Source organism: Panulirus ornatus, chromosome 20 (genome assembly GCF_036320965.1).
Source record: "Panulirus ornatus isolate Po-2019 chromosome 20, ASM3632096v1, whole genome shotgun sequence".
Lineage (NCBI taxonomy): Eukaryota > Metazoa > Arthropoda > Malacostraca > Decapoda > Palinuridae > Panulirus > Panulirus ornatus.
This window is the reverse complement of record NC_092243.1, coordinates 34,641,812-34,666,436: the sequence shown is the minus strand read 5'-3', so window position 1 is coordinate 34,666,436 and position 24,625 is coordinate 34,641,812. Positions and strand designations below refer to the sequence as shown.

At 41.6% G+C, this 24,625-nt stretch overlaps 1 long non-coding RNA gene across 1 annotated transcript in view; it reads right to left on the bottom strand.

Moving 5' to 3' along the window:
• LOC139755801 (uncharacterized) overlaps positions 1-24,625 on the bottom strand; it is a 316,241-nt gene that overhangs the window by 119,001 nt on the left and 172,615 nt on the right. The gene's annotated exons all lie outside the window — the stretch shown is intronic.

Genomic DNA, 24,625 nt, shown 5'->3' with positions numbered 1-24,625 from the left:
AGGCTGAGTATGATGGCGTTGGGTTAACAGGCTGAGTATGATGGCGTTGGGTTAACAGGCTGAGTATGATGGCATTGGCTTAACAGGCTGAGTATGATGGCGTTGGGTTTATTTGAAAACGTATTTCAAAGTTCATTTCCAAGGCAAAGTAATGTAACTAATTTCTTGTGATCTCATCGACCAATGCCAGACTCGATATGCGTGTGAATCACTCATGACGACTCCCAGCTAACATGTGACTGATCCCGCAGTGAAGACCACTACCACAGAACCTCACTCACACCTCACTCCCGCCACACTCCCGCCACACTCACACCACACCACACCACACTCACACCACACTCCCGCCACACCACACTCCCACCACACTCACGCCACACTCATCACACTCACGATACACTCACACCACACCACACTCACACCACACCACACTCCCACCACACTCACGCCACACTCCCACCACACTCACGCCACACGCCATGAGAAAAAAGCTACCATTGGCCTCATTTTACCTGAGGTCTTATATTATGCTGCTCTTCTTACTTATTGATAACCCATCACACGTTTAACATTACAGAAAGATAATGAAGATTGCGATGTGAGTATAATATCTATGAGGAATGTATAACCACATGCGAACATTCATTCATACAGGGTACACTCATACATACCGAAGGATTTGAAAGAAAAATAGGGAATTAACATTCTTTTATGTTATATGGATTATATGTATAAAAAAGTGTCCTTTTATATATACAGTAATTACAGTGTTACAGTGAGTCTTCAATAGAACCAGCCTGTAGAAGAAAATGCTCTAAATTAGAGGATTACATCTTCTTCAACTGAACAATTTTAGCGCTGCAAAAAACTAGGGTGGTTTGCATGGTAGCAAATAGGAAAAAGCCAATTAAGTGCTATCAAAAAATCACATCCAGCACGAAGGTCATTATATAACATCATCTCTAATGTTGTCTTAATGTATCTATTGTTAGCCAACGTTATCATTGTGGTGCTTCAAGGTAGGACCATCATCACACCCCACACATCATGCTTCACTTTCCTCTACCCTCACGCTCGCCACGTTTTCCTTCCCACCACACTCACCCCTCCACCAACCCCGCCCATGGTCATTCCACCTCTGGCTGTTAGATCATTATCATGCAGTGGGTATCATCATCATCATTCATTATTAGTCTTTAATGAAAAACATTTCCATTTATGAATGTTTATCATATCCCACTTGGGTCAAGGTAACACCAATACCACAGTCAATGTATCACTGGTGTCACAGGATGACTGGCGAGGTCTCACGGCCTGAGCTCAGACAACGCCTCTGTTTACCCACGTTTGGCTTCCACCTCACCAGTTGATACTCTCAGCTTCACATGACACGGTGAGGAAGGAATGACATCACAATAACTTGTTAGAAATCCAAGTTAACATCATATATATTGAGGCCTTGTGAATCCTAGTAACAACCTCGATATGATGAGGAAAACTCTGGACAACGAAAGCTTCGAAGTAGCGAGTCAAATCTCCCTGATTCCACATTTCATGGAAAGAACGGAGTGACACCTGACTGTCCCAGTTGGAGGTGAAGGCAGCTGCACCAACACACATGCTCCCAAGAAGAAGGAGAAGGTCTGGGTTTTAATGACAAGCGGAAGACGAGGAAGCACTGGTGCATGTTCAGAGGTAAACTCTTTCAGTACACGGAGATGGAGGCCATTAGCTTTGCTTGTGTCCAGAGAGAGATGCGTTTTTTGGATAGTTCGAGAAGAGATTACGAGGAGGGGCATAGGATTAGTAACAAGGATATCAAGGAGGTGGGGGGAGGCGAAAGAATGTTAGTTTTCGACGGTAGTGTCAGTGAAGAATCTAGCAGAGTTGCTTTGTCTACAGGAGAGACAGCTATGGTTCCTTTATAGCTAAAATGTGAAGGAAAGGTAGAGCGATAGAAGTTGTTAGCGATACCTTTAGCTAAAGCCCAGAAAGACCTCTCGTGGATGAAGATGAGAGGTTATCGAACTTTTCTTGAATAGAGAAACGCTCTGCCTCACAGATCACGTACTAGCAATGATTACATGCAGTGATAATTGCTGAATGGAAGCCACAGCAAGGAAAGTTTTTCTAAGCCAGATTGCCTGATCCTTTGTCTGAATGGCCTTAGAACAGCAGTGGTTGAGCCATGGATTGGAAGATGATGTCGTGTTGCAGGAAAAGGGAATATATGCTTCCATCACCGCAACATTAACCTCTTCAGTGCGTCTGGCGGAGACCGAAGCATCGCCACATAAGAGATAGCAATCCATCCAAGGTAAGTCAGAAAGGAACTTTCAGGCGTTATTCCACTCAGCTTTACTGAAGTGCCGGTGTTCATATTTAGAATGGGGTGCTGGATGGAGAAGTACACTTATGAGAGTGTGGCCAGATGAACCAACTAGGGGACGAAAATATGTACCGCGAAAGATTAAAGGTGAAATACAGATCCGGAATACTGGGAGAGTAGACATAGTAGTCAGGGATATGGGTAAAGTGGGAGATAATTTGCTCTAGATCACTGTGAATGGAGAAAGTGAAGGCTTCATTCTTCCCACATTCAGTATGAGAGGAGTTCAATTATTCCCTATGACAAGCAGGACTCTCACTGACCGTGGTCACGAGCGGACGTTCCTCTGTCTAGCTCCGTCTTGTTCAGTCATATTCTCACCCTGCTTCTGGCTCTCCCCTTCATATTGTTAACCATTGCCCTCTATAGCGAAGTACACGTCCCGTGTGGGTTTTTTTAACTGTATTCGCGACAGTGTGAGGCACACGAACCTCAGCCCTTTTGCTGCTGGGGTAAGTCTCTGCTAGGAGCATCTGGCTACAACATACACACTTTCCGTCCCTAATGAAAGCCAACAGCATGAGAGCGAAAGTGAAATTCAAAGCCAAAGCAAACTCTTACAATTTGGCAAAGTCAGTAGGAAAGGAAACTTAGATCACTACAGTTCATCGCTCATGGGAACATGTCTCCCATGGACACAACAGACAGCTATGGGGGAGCATATCCTTACCTCACGGATGCTAAATCATATGATTCAATGTGTAACAACAAAATCACTCAAGTACTGGATGAGGAGGGAATTACAGTCCAGTGTCCTCCAGATATCTACTTCCGTAGATCTATGACTTGGAACATTAGATCCCTACAGGACTATGACCTGGAACATCAGATCCCTTCAGGACTATGACCTGGAACATCAGATCCCTACAGGACTATGACCTGGAACATCAGATCCCTACAGGACTATGACCTGGAACATCAGATCCCTACAGGACTATGACCTGGAACATCAGATCCTTACAGGACTATTACCTGGAACATCAGATCCCTACAAGACTATGACCTGGAACATCAGATCCCTACAGGACTATGACCTGGAACATCAGATCCCTACAGGACTATGACCTGGAACATCAGGTCCCTACAGGACTATGACCTGGAACATCAGGTCCCTACAGGACTATTACCTGGAACATCAGATCCCTACAGGACTATGACCTGGAACATCAGATCCCTACAGGACTATAACCTGGAACACATCAAAAATGACATAGAAAGCAATCAGACCTGGGTAACTGTCTCCAGTGTATTGAAATTCCCGAGATCAAACACATACAACATCCAGATTGGCTCGGTGGATATGGCTAATCGAGCCAGCCAGGATGGACTTAGACTATGATACACATCCCCGGCCATCAAACCTGTGCTATTTATCTCCCTGTTCACCTGCCATAATGTTATACTAGTGATGCACAAACCACAGAGGAATATGATAAACCTTCTGGTTGTAAGATCTGCTCACTATGTTCAGGTAAGAACCACACATGGCGAGAAAGACTAGCAAATGACCAAAAAAGTCTTTACTGCCAAAGAGATCACCTACATTAATGAAATGTGAACTCAGGAAAAAGAAAAAAGAAGAAACACGGGGTCACCTGAACCTAGCCATGATCCGGCCACACCTCTTTCTCACATGTCACAAAACTCACCACTCCCGAAAGTGTACTTCCATGTGATAATCACTAAAGATGGTTAACGCAATGGTTTGTGCCTTGATAGAAGAGAAGAAGACCCCTGGATCATACCTACTAGATCTAGAGCAGCGATATAACTCTCAAGACTTCACACAAATCATCATCAAACTTCAGGTGGACAAGACTCTAATTGTAATCGGAAGCACCTTAAAGACGGTGTTGAACCCAATAGATCCAGTAGACTCCCTAGACAAAAACTTAGAGACATCTGTCTCCAGCCCTACCGGCTGTGACCCATACACGTTGAGTTACCCACAGTCTCCCAGCTTGGACACTGATCCGTCCCATCTTCCCTCCCAGGTTGTCTAAACACTCAAGAACAACCCCAGGTTGCCCTTCACACCGGTCTACCGGCAGCCAACCACACCTCCATCCGCCTCTCAGGAAGCCCCTGGCCACTTCATGAGACGATACACAAACACTCAACCCTACAATAACTGACTAACCTGACCTGGAATTTACTACTCGACTCTCCAATGCCACATTTACCCAGAAATCAGTAAAAAGCAACCGATAGAAAATGAAATTCACACAACACACTTTAATAATGAAAATAATTCAATATAATGTGCACTTCATGTAAACGCATGAATGATGGAAAAACCAAACGTTGTTCTGATGGCGCATCAGACAATAACTTACCGAATAACTGAACCATTACGATCAGTCACACGCCGGTGTGGCCATAGCCGTCTGGAAAGGCTTGCAACACACAATGTTTCACGATTGTCACTTCTCTGACACTTTATCAGTACATTCAGTAACATGAACGAGCCCAGATGATATTGCTACACCCTACAACTCCCCACAAGGCGGGGATGTATTATGTTACCAGAAGACAACAAGATCCTTAGGATATCAGAACCAGCCTATATCATCATAGGTGATCTTCACGCTTGACGTACAAACTTTGGATGTGCTGCCACAATACCACAGGCAGATATGTAGCACAACTAATGTAAAGTTTCGGCGTTCGACACCTGAAGCCAAACTATCCAACTTCAATAGGCTACTCAGCCTTGACCACGCCAGAAATATTTCTTGGAAATGGCAAAACCCACCACAATTTGTACACCAGACAAGGTGAACTGACATGCAGCGATCATATTCTCAAGATGATTACTATATCAACCGCTCCATTCCTGGTACACAGTGTACTGGCTATTTAGAAACAAACATCTTCCTAGTATCGACCTGGAAGAAGAATTTGACAAGGCTTTAGACAGGTGGTGTGAAGCCATCGAAAAAAACACAATCAGCTGCAGTGGCCATCAACAGACACATCATCATACCTCCGCCCACTCCAGAAATGATCGAAACTTAACTCTGATTCACCAATAATCTAGACGACGTCAACTCTTACGGATTAACATATGCTCTATACCAACAGTGTTAAATCTCCCAGTGCACCTTAGTGGAAAAATAAACAAACAAGAGAACAACATAATGCGCAATGGGAAAATACGATCAACTTTCCAGCGTAGAAATATGGTGATCCAAAAGCATTCTGGCAAGGAGTCAGACGCTTACAAGGGAATCCCAGAGGTAACATCAAATATCTGAATGTCAACAATAACAAGATTGATGATGATGAAGTAATGGGAACAGAATTCGTGGACACATGAAAGACAGAAATTATAACAAAGATCAAGAAAATGATACAAGTGACTGGTTCACACGGAACAGAGACAGAACCATCCTACACATAGACTCAGCTAGACTGTCTCATAACAACTACCTCTCAGTGGCAACTGACTGGACGAAACTTTGTACAGCAATCTGGAAAACCAAGCTCTCAGCCCTGGGGGAAAGTAGAACAGATAAGAGACATCTCTACATGCTAACCCCAAAAGGATTTCAATATCTTTCAATATCTACAACGCTATGCTAAGCACATGACAAAATCCCCGAAGGTTCAAAGAGGCCAGAGTGACAATGATTCCAAAATCAGGAACGCCGGAAACAGACCGAAGGAAAAAACACCCCACTTCCTTCCTAGAAGTCCCAGGGAAACATTAAAAAAAAATCATGTACCTAAGATTAAGAGGACACCTTGAAAACAGTAATCTCTATAACTCTAATCAATACGGCTTCCGAGGAGGCAACAGCAATACTTCATCAATCGCGACTGAGGCAGAAATAAAAAGCTCTCTCCCGAAGATAAGTGATATATTGTACAGTTGTATAAGAAGACATAAGCGAAGCCTTTGACAAAGTGTGAACAATCGGCCTACAATATAAGTTACTACAATTAGTCATGCCTTACATCATAGAAAGGATACTGTATAACTTCCTAGACCAAATCACCGCAGAAATCACCATCGACTCTCCAACGTTACCCACATTTCCTTCATTAAGCCGGGTGCTTCAGGGCAACGTCCTATCACCACCACTGTTCATAACTTACACAGCTGACATTCCCCATTAGCTGGCGCCATGGGCATGGATATCTTTCATGTCGATGACGCCACTCGTTCAGTACAGTCAGAGGCAACTAAGCCAAACAAATCCGAAAGTGACTGGAAGATAAAAAGAAACCAACAAATTTTCTATATTAACTCTAGGAGGATTAAAACCTAACGACATAATTATAGAAATTAACACGATAGCGCATGAGGCACAGAATTCTGGGCAACACACTCACATCAAAGGGTATGATAACACAAGAGATCCACGCAAGGGAAAGCGGCCTTGACTAATCTGTATAGATCCTGGCACCTTCCAGACAACGAAAAGGTACACAGAGTCAAGGCCATGATAGTACTTAACTTCCTCACCTATGCTAACTTTCCTCGCTTTCATATCACGCAATGCTGAAGTTACAGAGGGTATGAAATAAGACTCATAAGATTCGTCACATGAAAAATATCCCATCACCGAAAACAACCGTAAAACAGCACGAAAGATTAGATATCAAACCAGTTGGATCATACCTAAGAGAAGCAGCTTAGAAAGTATGGCGGAGACTTGAAGACAACAATGATACAAACTACAGACAAATCCGAGATCTGGACAACATTCCAAACCTGGTACATCCTCGGTGCCCTCAAAGATTCAAAGCGCTCAGGAACACTCCAGTGAATCTCCTCCAAAAACCAATGATGCAACACCAATACATACCCTTTCCTGCCCCCTCCCCCCGTCTGCCGGGGGTATTATAGATAAGGCACCAAAAATCACGCTTCCATATCATGGCCAACATGCATCAAGAACCTTACACCATGTACTTGTACATATTCCAGTTTTCTCTTCCATTTCAACGTATCCCTTCCCCTGTCCCACTTCTTCTTTCTTCTAATCGCCCCATCAAAAGGAAAAAAAAAAATATGAATGCTTAAATCTCTTATGTAAAGGATCTCGGCTTGCGGGTGAGAGTATGTCATGTTTCATGGCAGGAGTTTAGATAGTTCAAAAGTTATAATTTTCTTACATTTAGGCGAGCAGTCGGCGCAACAAAGGAAAAGAATGGTAGTTGAGAGACAGATCTTATTCCAGATAACAACAAAGTTTGGGAACTCAGACTTCTCGAGGCGTGCCACAGGTGTGTTGATGTTAGAATAAGCACAAACACCACCTGTGAAACGGAATCATGCGGGGAGATTATGATTAAATATGAGAAAGTGGCTAATAAGAAAATCATTGGACAATGGGATTTCTGAGAGAAGTAAGATGTTTGGAAAAGCACCAAAATATGGTGTTCAACAGAAGAGAGGTTAGTAGAAAGACCAGAATGTTGTTATAGCTAAAAGAAAAAGATGTAGTTCTTATTAAAGACGGAAGGGTTGTGGGAAGTGCCGGTACTTCTAATGTATGACCTCACTCCCTCCTCCTCTTCCTCCTCCCTCACATTGGCAGTAAAGTCGGGCGGGAACCCGGATTTTCTTAGCACTACCATGATGCCGGGGACTCGGGATCCAAAAGTTCACTGGACTTTCCCATGATTGCATTGAAAAACAATTTTTTGCAGAGAAGAGAAGGCGAGAGAATTAATGTGAAGAAAAGATGTGACATTTGAATAGATGTATTATACTTGTAGGGATAAGATGGCAGGACTAGCCCAGTAGTCTAATGAGACAGAAAGTAAGACCAGCAATCCTGACATGGAGAGTGTAAGATGGTTCCGACCACCACTGTAACGCTCCTCAGTCAGGACGGTAGTACCATCCTGAGCGGCTGGTGTCTACAGCCTACTACTACCTAAGAACTGTATTTCATTATAGTTCTTGTTAGTTATAATGACAGGACTTTAATTTCTACGTGTTTTGGTGTAGTATCTTTACTGTATCAATTTTCGACAATTACATACAGCAGTTTCTACTGATTATCTTGTCCATATATTTTGATATATTTCATCGTTCATCTTTGCATCAACTGAATTTGAGTCTTTTTAGTCCAGTGCTTTGCTGTGCATTGTGGTTGCCTTTCATAGAAGAAAGGGAAATGTAACTAGTGGCTTGGGTTAAGGGCTGTGATGGGTTGTCTGGAGTGTTCCGATGTCGGAGCTGTTTATCTGGAAGCTGGTGAGAAGAAGGGTGAGAAATTGTTTGGGAATGATTTAAGGGCAAACTTTGCGGTTAGTGTGAGGGCGAGAGCAAAGGAGTTGGCACTTCTGCTCAAGAGAGAGTTGTGGGAATGCAAAGGACTTCAAATAGAAACAGACTAATGGATCCTTTCGAGAATGTTTGTGATAGTGGAAGATATCTGAAACTCACAGGTTAGTGAGGTAAAAGTTAGAATGATTCAAATAATTCAAGAACAACTTGCAAATTGACATTGTGGCTAAGGAGGCGACAATAATGTAACCTAAGTATTTATAAAGTCTATTCTTAAACGTATCTATATTACTGCTTTCAACCACTCTCATTGGTTAATAGTTTTCTATATGTTAACAATCCTGTCGAAGGAAAAGTACTTCGCCTCATTCGAGGTAAAACGTTTGCCCACGAGTTTGTATATATCATTACGAGTAAAATCAGACGAATCAAGTCTTAAGTACTAGACAGATCAAGATTATTAAAGCCTTGATAATCTTCATATTTGTATTACATCACCTCTTAACGTTCTCCTTTCTATGTTAAGTAGATTTAAGTCGTTTAATATCCTCTTGTAGGATTTGCTTCTCAGTCCGGAATCATCTTGATAGCTCGAAGGTGCACTCTCTCCATTTTGTCTATGCCATATTTCATTAGATAGAGTGAACAAAACAAGACAATATTCATGATGTAGACGAATCAGTGAATTATAAAGAGTGAGGATGAAATCACTAGACTTACATTCGTCGGCCCCACCGATAAATCCAAGAATTTTGTGTGCACTGCTTACTTGAATTAATTCAATAGCGATTAATACGCCCAAGTCTTTTTCCTCATTTACCGTTTGCAGTTCAAGAGAATTCATACTCTCGCGCCCTTTGAACTTCTAGATACCAAAATTCCTGTGCCACCTGTGGGCCTAATCCATCAGTTTGTCTAATTCAGTTTGAGGATGTAGATGTTCAAGTTCACGCATACATTCATTTCCTAAGTTTATATCGTTGGCGAATTTTCAGATGTTGCATTACAGCCGATTATATCAATATCACTTTACATATATATATATATATATATATATATATATATATATATATATATATATATATATATATATAGTGCATAGTGCATAGTGCCATTGTACAAAGGCAAAGGGGATAAGAGTGAGTGCTCAAATTACAGAGGTATAAGTTTGTTGAGTATTCCTGGTAAATTATATGGGAGGGTATTGATTGAGAGGGTGAAGGCATGTACAGAGCATCAGATTGGGGAAGAGCAGTGTGGTTTCAGAAGTGGTAGAGGATGTGTGGATCAGGTGTTTGCTTTGAAGAATGTATGTGAGAAATACTTAGAAAAGCAAATGGATTTGTATGTAGCATTTGTGGATCTGGAAAAGGCATATGATAGAGTTGATAGAGATGCTCTGTGGAAGGTATTAAGAATATATGGTGTGGGAGGAAAGTTGTTAGAAGCAGTGAAAAGTTTTTATCGAGGATGTAAGGCATGTGTACGTGTAGGAAGAGAGGAAAGTGATTGGTTCTCAGTGAATGTAGGTTTGCGGCAGGGGTGTGTGATGTCTCCATGGTTGTTTAATTTGTTTATGGATGGGGTTGTTAGGGAGGTAAATGCAAGAGTTTTGGAAAGAGGGGCAAGTATGAAGTCTGTTGGGGATGACAGAGCTTGGGAAGTGAGTCAGTTGTTGTTCGCTGATGATACAGCACTGGTGGCAGATTCATGTGAGAAACTGCAGAAGCTGGTGACTGAGTTTGGTAAAGTGTGTGGAAGAAAAAAGTTAAGAGTAAATGTAAATAAGAGCAAGGTTATTAGGTACAGTAGGGTTGAGGGTCAAGTCAATTGGGAGGTGAGTTTGAATGGAGAAAAACTGGAGGAAGTGAAGTGTTTTAGATATCTGGGAGTGGATCTGGCAGCGGATGGAACCATGGAAGCGGAAGTCGATCATAGGGTGGGGGAGGGGGCGAAAATTCTGGGGGCCTTGAAGAATGTGTGGAAGTCGAGAACATTATCTCGGAAAGCAAAAATGGGTATGTTTGAAGGAATAGTGGTTCCAACAATGTTGTATGGTTGCGAGGCGTGGGCTATGGATAGAGTTGTGCGCAGGAGGATGGATGTGCTGGAAATGAGATGTTTGAGGACAATGTGTGGTGTGAGGTGGTTTGATCGAGTGAGTAACGTAAGGGTAAGAGAGATGTGTGGAAACAAAAAGAGCGTGGTTGAGAGAGCAGAAGAGGGTGTTTTGAAGTGGTTTGGGCACATGGAGAGGATGAGTGAGGAAAGATTGACCAAGAGGATATATGTGTCGGAGGTGGAGGGAACAAGGAGAAGAGGGAGACCAAATTGGAGGTGGAAAGATGGAGTGAAAAAGATTTTGTGTGATCGGGGCCTGAACATGCAGGAGGGTGAAAGGAGGGCATATATATATATATATATATATATATATATATATATATATATATATATATATATATATATATATATATATATATATATATATATATTTTTTATCTTTTTTTTATTTTATATTTAATAATAAAAAAATAATATATATATATATATATATATATATATATATATATATATATATATTTTTTTTTTTATTTTATATTTATTATACTTTGTCGCTGTCTCCCGCGTTTGCGAGGTAGCGCAAGGAAACAGACGAAAGAAGTGGCCCCACCCCCCCCCCCCTATACACATGTATATACATACGTCCACACACGCAAATATACATACCTACACAGCTTTCCATGGTTTACCCCAGACGCTTCACACGCCTTGATTCAATCCACTGACAGCACGTCAACCCCGGTATACCACATCGCTCCAGTTCACTCTATTCCTTGCCCTCCTTTCACCCTCCTGCACGTTCAGGCCCAGATCACACAAAATCTTTTTCACTCCATCTTTCCACCTCCAATTTGGTCTCCCTCTTCTCCTCGTTCCCTCCACCTCCGACACATATATCCTCTTGGTCAATCTTTCCTCACTCATCCTCTCCATGTGCCCAAACCACTTCAAAACACCCTCTTCTGCTCTCTCAACCACGCTCTTTTTATTTCCACACATCTCTCTTACCCATACGTTACTCACTCGATCAAACCACCTCACACCACACATTGTCCTCAAACATCTCATTTCCAGCACATCCATCCTCCTGCGCACAACTCTATCCATAGCCCACGCCTCGCAACCATACAACATTGTTGGAACCACTATTCCTTCAAACATACCCATTTTTGCTTTCAGAGATAATGTTCTCGACTTCCACACATTCTTCAAGGCCCCCAGAATTTTCGCCCCCTCCCCCACCCTATGATCCACTTCCGCTTCCATGGTTCCATCCGCTGCCAGATCCACTCCCAGATATCTAAAACACTTCACTTCCTCCAGTTTTTCTCCATTCAAACTCACCACCCAATTGACTTGACCCTCAACCCTACTGTACCTAATAACCTTGCTCTTATTCACATTTACTCTTAACTTTCTTCTTCCACACACTTTACCAAACTCAGTCACCAGCTTCTGCAGTTTCTCACATGAATCAGCCACCAGCGCTGTATCATCAGCGAACAACAACTGACTCACTTCCCAAGCTCTCTCATCCCCAACAGACTTCATACTTGCCCCTCTTTCCAAAACTCTTGCATTTACCTCCCTAACAACCCCATCCATAAACAAATTAAACAACCATGGAGACATCACACACCCCTGCCGCAAACCTACATTCACTGAGAACCAATCACTTTCCTCTCTTCCTACACGTACACATGCCTTACATCCTCGATAAAAACTTTTCACTGCTTCTAACAACTTTCCTCCCACACCATATATTCTTAATACCTTTCACAGAGCATCTCTATCAACTCTATCATATGCCTTCTCCAGATCCATAAATGCTACATACAAATCCATTTGCTTTTCTAAGTATTTCTCACATACATTCTTCAAAGCAAACACCTGATCCACACATCCTCTACCACTTCTGAAACCACACTGCTCTTCCCCAATCTGATGCTCTGTACATGCCTTCACCCTCTCAATCAATACCCTCCCATATAATTTACCAGGAATACTCAACAAACTTATACCTCTGTAATTTGAGCACTCACTCTTATCCCCTTTGCCTTTGTACAATGGCACTATGCACGCATTCCGCCAATCCTCAGGCACCTCACCATGAGTCATACATACATTAAATAACCTTACCAACCAGTCAACAATACAGTCACCCCCTTTTTTAATAAATTCCACTGCAATACCATCCAAACCTGCTGCCTTGCCGGCTTTCATCTTCCGCAAAGCTTTCACTACCTCTTCTCTGTTTACCAAATCATTTTCCCTAACCCTCTCACTTTGCACACCACCTCGACCAAAACACCCTATATCTGCCACTCTATCATCAAACACATTCAACAAACCTTCAAAATACTCACTCCATCTCCTTCTCACATCACCACTACTTGTTATCACCTCCCCATTTGCGCCCTTCACTGAAGTTCCTATTTGCTCCCTTGTCTTACGCACTTTATTTACCTCCTTCCAGAACATCTTTTTATTCTCCCTAAAATTTAATGATATTCTCTCACCCCAACTCTCATTTGCCCTTTTTTTCACCTCTTGCACCTTTCTCTTGACCTCCTGTCTCTTTCTTTTATACATCTCCCACTCAATTGCATTTTTTCCCTGCAAAAATCGTCCAAATGCCTCTCTCTTCTCTTTCACTAATACTCTTACTTCTTCATCCCACCACTCACTACCCTTTCTAATCAACCCACCTCCCACTCTTCTCATGCCACAAGCATCTTTTGCGCAATCCATCACTGTTTCCCTAAATACATCCCATTCCTCCCCCACTCCCCTTACTTCCATTGTTCTCACCTTTTTCCATTCTGTACTCAGTCTCTCCTGGTACTTCCTCACACAGGTCTCCTTCCGAAGCTCACTTACTCTCACCACATTCTTCACCCCAACATTCACTCTTCTTTTCTGAAAACCCATACAAATCTTCACCTTAGCCTCCACAAGATAATGATCAGACATCCCTCCAGTTGCACCTCTCAGCACATTAACATCCAAAAGTCTCTCTTTCGCACGCCTGTCAATTAACACGTAATCCAATAACGCTCTCTGGCCATCTCTCCTACTTACATAAGTATACTTATGTATATCTCGCTTTTTAAACCAGGTATTCCCAATCATCAGTCCTTTTTCAGCACATAAATCTACAAGCTCTTCACCATTTCCATTTACAACACTGAACACCCCATGTATACCAATTATTCCCTCAACTGCCACATTACTCACCTTTGCATTCAAATCACCCATCACTATAACCCGGTCTCGTGCATCAAAACCACTAACACACTCATTCAGCTGCTCCCAAAACACTTGCCTCTCATGATCTTTCTTCTCATGCCCAGGTGCATATGCACCAATAATCACCCACCTCTCTCCATCAGTTTTCAGTTTTACCCATATTAATCGAGAATTTACTTTCTTACACTCTATCACATACTCCCACAACTCCTGTTTCAGGAGTATTGCTACTCCTTCCCTTGCTCTTGTCCTCTCACTAACCCCTGACTTTACTCCCCAGACATTCCCAAACCACTCTTCCCCTTTACCCTTGAGCTTCGTTTCACTCAGAGCCAAAACATCCAGGTTCCTTTCCTCAAACATACTACCTATCTCTCCTTTTTTCACATCTTGGTTACATCCACACACATTTAGGCACCCCACTCTGAGCCTTCGAGGAGGATGAGCACTCCCCGCGTGACTCCTTCTTCTGTTTCCCATTTTAGAAAGTTAATACAAGGAGGGGAGGATTTCTGGCCCCCCGCTCCCGTCCCCTCTAGTCGCTTTCTACGACACGCGAGGAATACGTGGGAAGTATTCTTTCACCCCTATCCCCAGGGATAATATACATATATATATACATATACACATACACACACATACACATACATACGCACATATACACACACACACACATACATATATATACATATGAAAATGTAAGAAACAATTTAGAAAACTGAAACTTCTAGCTTGAAATGAATGAAAAAAATGAATGTCACATAATGTTTTTTTTTTTTTTTCCATAACCCTATACATACATGTACATATTCATACTTTCTCACCCATATATATATATATATATATATATATATATATATATATATATATATATATATATATATATATATATATATATATATATATAAAAGAGAACCCGTCCCAGAGTTGATCCTTGTGGCACTCCACTTGTTACGTCTAATCATTTTGGGGCTAGACCATTAATCACAACTCTTTGTTTACGCCCAGTTAACCAGTTTCTCATCCACTAAAGTACAACCCCATCATTGCCGTGTGATCTAATTTCGCTGGTAACGTTATCAAAAGTCTTTTTAAAATATAGATTAATAGCATCAACTGCATTACTTTCGTCATACGTGTTGATTATATCATACAAGAAATCGAGCAGATTTGTCAGACATGAGCTATTTCGTTGAAAACCATGCTGAGAATCGTCGATTTAGTGTTAAACCTGTAAATAATAACAACATATCTCGAGTGATGGCCTCCATACGTTTCCACCAACAGACGTTACTCTGATATGACGATAATTTCTGGGTAGTGACTAATTACCATTCTTGATTATCGGTGCTACATGGCCCACCTTGCATTCATCTGGAGCTTTTCCCGTGGCAAGTGGCTAATTGAAATAGCTTTAACTATCTCATGTTTCGCCACTCTTCATTGTTTTCGGATGAAAACTTACCATGGCCTGCCATTTTATTCATCTTCATTCCGTTCATTACTGAGAGTACGTGTTTGTCTTTTATGTCAGTTTGTTGAAGAAAGTTCCTCTTTTTTATCAGTGAAACTATTTGTGACATTGGTTATGTCTGCGATCGTCAGTACAGATGCAAGTGAGTCATTTGATATTTCTGACATGGCTTCGTTGTCTTGAACCAAGTCAACTTTTTCCGTAATTAATGGATCATCTGACTGGGTGATGACTCTCTTGCTTTTAACATAACTGTAAAAGTCCTCTTGGTTTCTTTGCTATTTTTCAGCAATATACTCTTTATATTGACGTTTACTTTGTCGTATATCTCTGACTTTCTCTATGCAAATCTACATAACTTACTGTATCATGTTTGTTACTGCGTTTTCTGGGTGTCTTAGTAATTACTTTCTGAGAAAACAGGCATTCTGTTTTATCTCACCGTCCACCACCTTGTTTCGTTTTACAAATGTTCCCTCCGCTGCTTTGAAGGTTTTATTGAAGCATTTCCAAGCTAAGTTCATGTTATCATTGACCGTATCATCCCATGTGTGCTTGTCAAGACCAATGCGAAGACTATCAAAATTTGCATGTTTAGAATCGGGTATTTTTTGCGACTGTCGTGTTGACCAACATTTCATGTACTGTTCAGAGCCACCTCAAATATAATTTGTTGGTGATCACTTATACTAAACTTTTGCTCAACTTCAACAATATGAATGAGATCCTCATTTGAAGAACTGATTCTAACATATCTTCTTCGCGAATAGGTTTCTCGACTAATTGGATTAGGGCACTATCAAACATAACTAGGTAGAGTCCACACCCGGAGCTACTGGAAATGGAGTCTCCCCATTTAGATACCGGTACGTTAAAATCTCCTACTATGATAGAATCTTGTATAGTAGAAATTTCTGGCAAATGAAACAATCTTTTGTCTGCCTCTGGTGTCTGTGCCGGGAGCCAATAAACTTATTTTCTTAAGTACTTTATCTATCATTTCTACAAATGTGAAGTCGACATTCTCAGCGGCTACAACACTTTATCACAAGGGGACTAACATCTTTAACACAGAGTAGGACACCACCGCGTACTTTATTTCCCCCATCCCCATCAAATAATGTACCCTGAAATAGAGCGTTCGTCGAGGGAATCTCTCTTGCTGATATCTAACCAAGATTCGAAATGGCTATCATATCATAATTTCCTTCTAACGCTGTTATCACTAACTCACAAGAGTTTATTGCTAATGCTTCGAGCGTTAACATAAAACATTTTCTGATGAAACCGACACCTACAGGTACTTACAGATGTGTGAGGGAGTATTAAGAGGTGAACCCTAGACAGTTGGTGAGAAGGTGAGTGGATTATGAGAGGCTGGTGATTATTGATGCTTATGCACCTGGTAGTGAGAGGGGTGAGGAAGAGATGCGATTGTCATGAAGGTGAGTCGGTGCATCAACAATTGTGATACGAAGGAGCGAGTAACGATGATGGATGAGTTGAATGCAAGTGTATCATGTAGTTGTGGGTGAAACATAGGGAATATGGGATATCATATTTGTGTACTGAAAAAGGACTGATGATGGGGAATAACGTCCTAAAAACAATAGGCAAACTCAACTATAAGTGGGTGAGTGAGGTTTATGGTATGCCGTTATCATTGGATCATATTCTAAAGAGAGACTGATGTATGTAAATGTGCTAAGAGGGGCAACTGTTCGCATGTCTGATCTCTTCTTAATGGAGGCGAGGGTGGAATTCTTTTGAAGCTTTAGGAAAAGAGGAAATGATATGGTGAGAAGAGGGTCGTGAAAGTGCGTGGGCCTGGAAAAGAGGTTTGGGTGAAGAGATACATGAAGACACTGGGTGAAGAACGACAGAAAGTGCAAGTAAACGTAACTAAGGGAATGGTTGAGGAATGGAAACTATTGGGGAAGAAAGCTTACATATGCGATGCAAGTGTGTAGCATGCAGAAGATAGAAAAGGTTAGTGACTGGCGGACAAGGAAATAAAGTTGTTTGGGGAAGATAAAAGGGCAAAAAATAAAAACTAAATGCTAGATCTTTTATCTTGGTATATCGACCACAATCAACAGACTCAGTCCTAACCCTTATCAACGCATCAATAAGAACAGAACTTGAATATGCTGTTTAGCTATGGTTACTGAACTACAAAAGTGATAAGGGAAAACTTGATCAAGCACAAAAAAGGGCAACAAAGCTGAAAACATCGCTGAGATATCAATCGAAGAAAGAGAAACTACAAAGACTAACCCTTTTTTCTTATAAAAAGTATTTCACATTGGCACTTTATACAGGCTTACGAAATAGCGAATAAATTTGGCAGTGTTGATCATGATATATTCATGTATATCATAAGGAATTTTTGAACTACAGGACAATATAGTTACTGAAACAAATGGAATATTAATAAGAACTGAAAGACATTGTACGAATATGTAATTCTTGTTTTCGTACAAAACCATCAAAAGACTAGAATAGACTACTGGAATAAGTTGTGTATACAAAAACTATAAACATCCTCGAAAATCCTCTGGACTGACAAAATGCATACATGACTACACGTTTGTTTCAGCCCAGACTTAGATGATGATTCCCGTTACCAAAACCATACCATAGTGTAATACAGTAGAAAACTAGTGTAAGTTAGTAGTATACTATAATGCACCAAAGCAGTAGAGGGACTAGCCGACATGTATTCCATTCCATTCTTTCCTATTATGATACAACTCGCTAGCTCTACGGCAAGGCAAGGTATTTTCTTCCGGCCTTTATCCTGCTGACTGATGTAGGCGGTGGGACTTACAGAGGAGGAGACAGCGCTGGCAATCTTCCCTCCTGAGACAGAGTAAATCTAGTGAGTTAAACGGTGATGATAAAGTTATGGACCAAAATGCTTTATGTTATCTGTATCCCATTGTACATATGAGCTCATTCCGTTTCTTATACTTAACACATTTCTTCCCAAGTTATGGACCTATGTAGTGTATCTTGATAAGGAAACAGTAACCTGGTAAAGTCAAACAAGACAAAGACCTCAATTTCTACCTATTTCTATCTATAGCTCACTGGGAACCTAGTTTCAGATTTGAAACACTGCATTTCAACTGTAAAATAACATGTACTTCTCAAGCATAATCAAATATATCGTTTGATACTGAGTTTTATCATTTCCCAAAAGCTTGGGAGTACTGTAACGGCGCAGTAATTCTATTCTGAGCACCAGTCGGTCTCATTCGCACCAAAATGGAGTATTGCTCACACGTCTGGAGTGGCTCTTCATATATCTCCATCTTCACCAGAGTGGAATCAAAAGCCCTCCACTTTATAAACCCTTCTGCTGTCGCCTCTCTTTACCCATCCCTTTGCATTTCCCGTGATGTTCCTCCCGTCTCCATGTTCTACAGTTTTTCTCTTTTGCGATCACTGCTCCTGAGTTGTCTAAGTGCCTCGCAATTCGTAAGATCTGAAACGAGGCCACACGAGTGGTTAGCCCCTCGGATAGGTTTTGAGTAGAGACCAGCCATACAAGGACTGACCGTTATGATAACTCTTTTCTCCCTACAGCAAAACTCTGGAGTTCTTTCCCTGTATACGAGTTTCCCTTCCTACATCTATTCCATTTATAAGAATAAAGTCCTTGAACACCAGAGGATCTCACACTGATCCCCAATGTAAATCGTTTCCGTTTGCTAACCTTTTCATTGAACTTCGTCAATTCCTGTGGTTTTTAGTAAATTATACTTGTGCTCCACGTATGATGGGCATCGTGAAAAAAATCAGGGTGTGTAAGAGTACTCAGTACTTAACAGTACTGAGAGAGAGAGAGAGAGAGAGAGAGAGAGAGAGAGAGAGAGAGAGAGAGAGAGAGAGAGAGAGAGAGAGGAGACTTTTAAGTGTATGCAACGAAATTTTGCTATAAGGCGAGACTATTGCTCAAGATCGCTAACCGCAGGAAACAATTACGAAGAACGCGTCGCGTGAATGACGAGGAACCGAGTATTTTGTAAAGGAAGGAGATTTTGTATGTTTGTGAACTGCAAGCCAGCCATCTGAGCTTAAGAGCCGACACTTGACAGCTAATGAAGTGCTGGTTCAGCGCACAGCCGTCGTTAACTCTCCTGATGCCTTGGCGGATAGTAACGGTAATATACTTTGCCTCTCTCGTCGGTGGCTGTCTTCCAATTACTATCTACTAAAGAGAGAGAGAGAGAGAGAGAGAGAGAGAGAGAGAGAGAGAGAGAGAGAGAGAGAGAGAGAGAGAGAGAGAGAGTGTTAGAGATACACAGACCACACAGACCCAAGGTCCAAGCGAGGTGGTCCGGCTTTAACACTACTGAAAAAAAATGCAATTCCCTTAAGCAGTATAAGGGAAGGAGACCAAAGATATAGCTCTGGCTCTCTCTTCAACCTTCGGTAACTCGCTGGTCGGAAAACAATTAGAAAAAAATACATTGTAAGACTAACATGCTTGAGGAAAATTTCTGTACGAAAATAAGACGCATCCATTTACTTTTTGTTATAAAGAGAACAGCAATGATTAACTTTGAGTATCAACCTCGTGAATTATCATGTTAAGTTACTTATGATGTGGTAAGATGATAGAATAATTCCCTCTTGTTCCCTTAAAGGTCACGTGACGCTGATTAATAATGTTGTTGAGCTACTGTAGCATGACTAGGGCGACATCAATTGGTAAGAAGGTACCATGAGAGTGACAGGTGATGATCGAGCCTAATTTTAAACATATTGACAGTGTTGCTCTGAGCAACATATTCTGGGAGCTTATTCCACGCGTCAATTTGTCATTGGTAAAGAAATGAGCCATGCAACAGAAAGTAATTTAGTAACCTCTTGACTTCTAGTCCATTTTCTCTCGTTGGTCGAGGTGGCCCGACTGTAAAGCGATTTTCAATATGGACTTTATTGAATCCTTTAAGTATTTTGAAACAATCTAGAAACTAGCATTGGAGTCGCCTTTTGCTTCGAGAAAACAAATTCAGTGCTCGCAGTCTGTACTCACATGGTCAATTTAGTTAATATTCGCAACACTGCGTCCAATTTAAGATTATAATATACTTAGGTAGGGGTCCTAGAACTGCACTGCATATTCTCAGTGGGGTCTAACACACTTAGGTACAGTGCCAGTATCACATCCTTGCTTTTGTGTGTAAAGTTTCTTTTCATAAAACCAAACATCCTATTCGTTTTTTTGGTAGTTCGCTGTAATGCTGGGAAAAATGAAGTTGCTGGAGACAGTAGTCCCTGTTTTCCTCACACTAAGGTGTTCTTTATCTTGTGACACATCAGTTCATTAGCGAATTTCTTGATGAGGTTTCCTCCTTGCAACAGTTGACATTTATTGACGTGAAAAGGCATTAGCCATTTTCTAGACCACTCAACTATTTCATCTCGATCCGAGCTCGATCCTCTTGGACGCTAAGTTATTCAGTCCTACGTCAGTGTCATCAGTATAGACGATGGAAAGTATAAGCCCCAAGACGGACCTCTAGAGGACCCCACTGGTAACGGGTGAACACGGTGCTGATTCCCCATTCATTACGACTCTCTGATTCCGATCTTGCAACCAGGCTTTTGTCTAGTTTCCTATGTAACCAGTAATCCCCGAGGCCGTGAGTTTATACACCAGTTTAACGAGGGAGTCTATACTGAATGGTTTGAGGGAATCCAGAAATATGGTATCTATGCTCAATCCTTGTTTTGGGAATTTGATAATAACTGATTAGATTGAAAGATCATGTTGTGCATCAGTGATCAGACTGTGTTGCTCAAGGCAAGCTACAGTTTCATCTCTTATAATAGACTCCAGACGTGTACATATAAAAGAAGTGAGGCTGACAGGATGGTAATTGAAAGGAATTTCACGTTTCCCTTCTTGAATATAGGATTAACATCTCCCAGTCTCCAGTCCTGCGGAAGTAATCCATCTTGGAGAGATTCATTGGAAATACTGGTCACCAGTTTGGCGATTTCATGCCTGATATTCTTACTTAGTCGTGGATAAAAACGATCAGGACCTGGACTTTGATTAATTTTCAACTTACCTCTGTCGATTATATTCTAACTGTGACGGCAAATTCTGATGCGTGTGTGTTATTCATCATTGTCTCATAATTAGCGTCGCTGCGTTCTAGTGTAAAAATAAAACTGTAAAGCTTGTACTGTGTTATTGCCATATTCTACAATCTACAATGGCTTCCCTACATTCGTTTACTAAAGGTTTTGTCCCACTCCTTATATGTTTCTGATCATTGATGTGTCTATAAAAGCACTCAATTCACACTTTCTATTGGCTTTTCAGTCTTTTTACCTGTCTTCTAACTGTGCTATACTGCGTTGCAAGAAAGGTTGAGATATCAGGCCTTATAGCGCATGTGATATCTTGGCAGTACCAGCCAGGCCTGGTGATGATTCAATCATTTCCGTCGTGCATAGAAAGAAATGCATCTTAGTGCACAGAATGGCGCTTAAAGCATGCACATAACTCTTCTGGGCATGACCCAATAAGAGAGAGAGAGAGAGAGAGAGAGAGAGAGAGAGAAATTTTTCTGATAAACAGCCACGATACCTCAAACCACACTCCCATTAGAATCCAGGACATTAACCTACGAACTAAACCACTACGATCAGTTACACGTGAAAAGCCGTCAGGAAAGGCTAGCAACACAGAATCTTCGATTACTGGCAGGTCTCCAACACCTTATCGGTATATATAATGACGTCATCGGGCCCTGATAATATTGCTACAACCCATAAGGCGGGGATGTCTTATGTTACCAGACTACTACATGATCTTTAGGATACCCGAATGAGCCTACATCATCATCAGTTACCTTAACACCAAAAATACAAACCCTACCACAAATATTACAGGCAGATATGTAGCAAAACTAATTAAATGTTTCGGCGTTCAACACCTGGGGCCAAATAGCCCAACCTTAATAGGTCACTCAGCCTTGACCTCACCAAAATTGAATCTTGGAAGTGGCAAAACCCACCACATGATCTACACCAGACAAGTTGAACTGCCATGCAGCGATCATATTCCCATGACTGTCACTATATCAACCATTCCAATCCTTATTCCTTATACACAACGGCTGGCTACCCACAATACAAACTGGAATCTAACCGGGGAAAACCATCAACAAATATACCCCAGTAACGACGTCATCCAAGTCCCTGTGTTAAGCCAGGTTCCCCAGGGCAGCGTCCTACCACCAACAGTATTCATAACTTACACAGCTAACATTCCCCCAGCAGTTGGTGCCCTGAAGATGGACATTATCTATGCCGACAACGTCACTAAAATAGGAGCCTCGAACAACTCACTCCCAGAACATAGCCAGTGCGATCAGAGGCAACCAGACGAAACACACTGGAAAGGGACTGGATGTTGACAACAAATATAAACAAAATGACATTGCAGTGCCAAGAAGAAATAACCTCACCGGCATGATCACAGAAGATAACTTGACCGCGCGAAAGATGAACTGGAGAATCCTGGGCGACACACTGATAGGAAGAATAAATCATAAGAAGAAGAGATCGGCAGAAAGAGAAGCGGCCCTGATCAGTCTATGCAGAATCTGGCAACACAAACTACCCGTACTGAAGCCCATGATAATACCTTTCCTAACTTACTCATCTGAACCGACATTCTTCTTCTCCAAATCATTCATGCTGAAGTTACAGAGGATACAGAATAATGCCCTACCATTCAGTCACAAATGAAAAATACCCCTACACTGAAAACACCGTATAACAACGTGAACTATTGATGGTTAAACCAGTCGGTTCAAACACAGGGAGAGCAGCCCAGGAAGCGTTGATGACAACGATGATACAAACTCCAGACAAATCCAAGACCTCAACAACGGTACAAATAAGGAACACTCATGGTCTCCTCGAAGCCTCAAGGCTTAGTTTAGCTTAGTGAATACAAAACCGAAGGTACAACAGAAATACATACACACCTCCAGTCTGCCGAGGCTATACAAATAAAGCATGAAAAACAAGCTTCCAGATATCCAGCAACACGCATGAAAAATCATCTGTACATACTTCAATCCTCTCTTCCGTTTCAAAATATCCCTTCCCCTGTCCCACGTCTTCTCATTCTCTTCTAACTACACACAAAAAAGTACTTTTGAGCATTTATTACAAGATTCTACCAGTACTCATGGGTAGCGCGTAGCTCTCACCGCATGTGCCAACAACTTCTGGTGTTCTCGGGAGGTCGTCCATTCTAGTCCTCACCAACCGAACACAAAACACAACGATGCTTAACTTCTCTGATGGTGTCTAAAACAGAGAGAGAGAGAGAAGGGGGGGGGGGGGGAGAGGAGTGGGAGGCAAAATGAAGGAGGGGTTGAAGAAAAAAGTCTTCAAAACATGAACAATACAATGAACTGTATATAAATAATCCGACGGTCGGCTCATAATTCAGGAGTCAGATGGTGTCGTGCCAGGGTGACTCAGTCCTGTGTTGCATTATTCCGGCCCACGAGCTCCACTGCTGCTGATGCTACGTCATGTATATCAGAGCCACACGGACGACAGATAAGGCAGCAGCAAGTGGGATCGATTACGAGTAACTTTTGAGGCAATATCTAATGACCTGTGATACTTATCTGAGGAAATCGCCTGAGACGAAATGTTATTTTAAATGAAAAATTCCACTTTTTGCGAGAAATTTGATTTAATCTGTGCTACGTCTTGTAGAATACACGATTGCTTTTGCGGTCACAGGATATCTGAATTTTGCGAGCTATTTGAAGAGAGAAACTTAGCTAAAAGATTACAAATGGCAACAATGTGTTGACTGGCAATACAAAGCTGCTAAATCTTATAAGAAAGTTGAAAGCCATGTTATTATCTCCCGCACAAGTGAACTCATGAACTTCGCTACGTTATTGGCATTCCAGCAGCGATGCTTCAACATGAGTCTAGGTAATATATGCATCATCAGTCAGCTTACACAATACTTTATAGTCAAACCTTGACAAGCCGTCTAATGAACCCGAGAACATGGCTGATTGTGACTGTGAGTGTGGTACTTGCTTGTGTGATGGCCGCTGTAAAAAGTGGCAGAGAATGACCTCCATGTTAGAGGTGGGGGGGAGTTTCCACTTCGTGGGGCGGCGAGAGGTGTCAGTGT